The sequence below is a fragment of the Penaeus monodon genome, chromosome 23 (genome assembly GCF_015228065.2).
Source record: "Penaeus monodon isolate SGIC_2016 chromosome 23, NSTDA_Pmon_1, whole genome shotgun sequence".
In the NCBI taxonomy this organism is placed as follows: domain Eukaryota; kingdom Metazoa; phylum Arthropoda; class Malacostraca; order Decapoda; family Penaeidae; genus Penaeus; species Penaeus monodon.
Genome location: NC_051408.1, coordinates 41,302,950 through 41,303,178, shown reverse-complemented (window position 1 = coordinate 41,303,178; position 229 = coordinate 41,302,950).

The following is a 229-nucleotide window of genomic DNA, read 5'->3' as shown; positions in this document are numbered from 1 at the left end:
GATAGATGCCAAGTTTCGCCATATTTCGTATCTCTAATATTTCGGGTTATAATGCCATTTTCTTTCTCGTTTTGCATTTTCTCTGTTACCTTTTTCCGTACTGATTCTTATTGTGTTTTCTCTCCTATTTCGAATATTTCTTTGTCTTTTTTTTTCCTTTCATTCTTTACAGCTACGGTTTGGAAAAAAAAATGATCACGTGACCACAGCAGCATACACCCGACTGCAC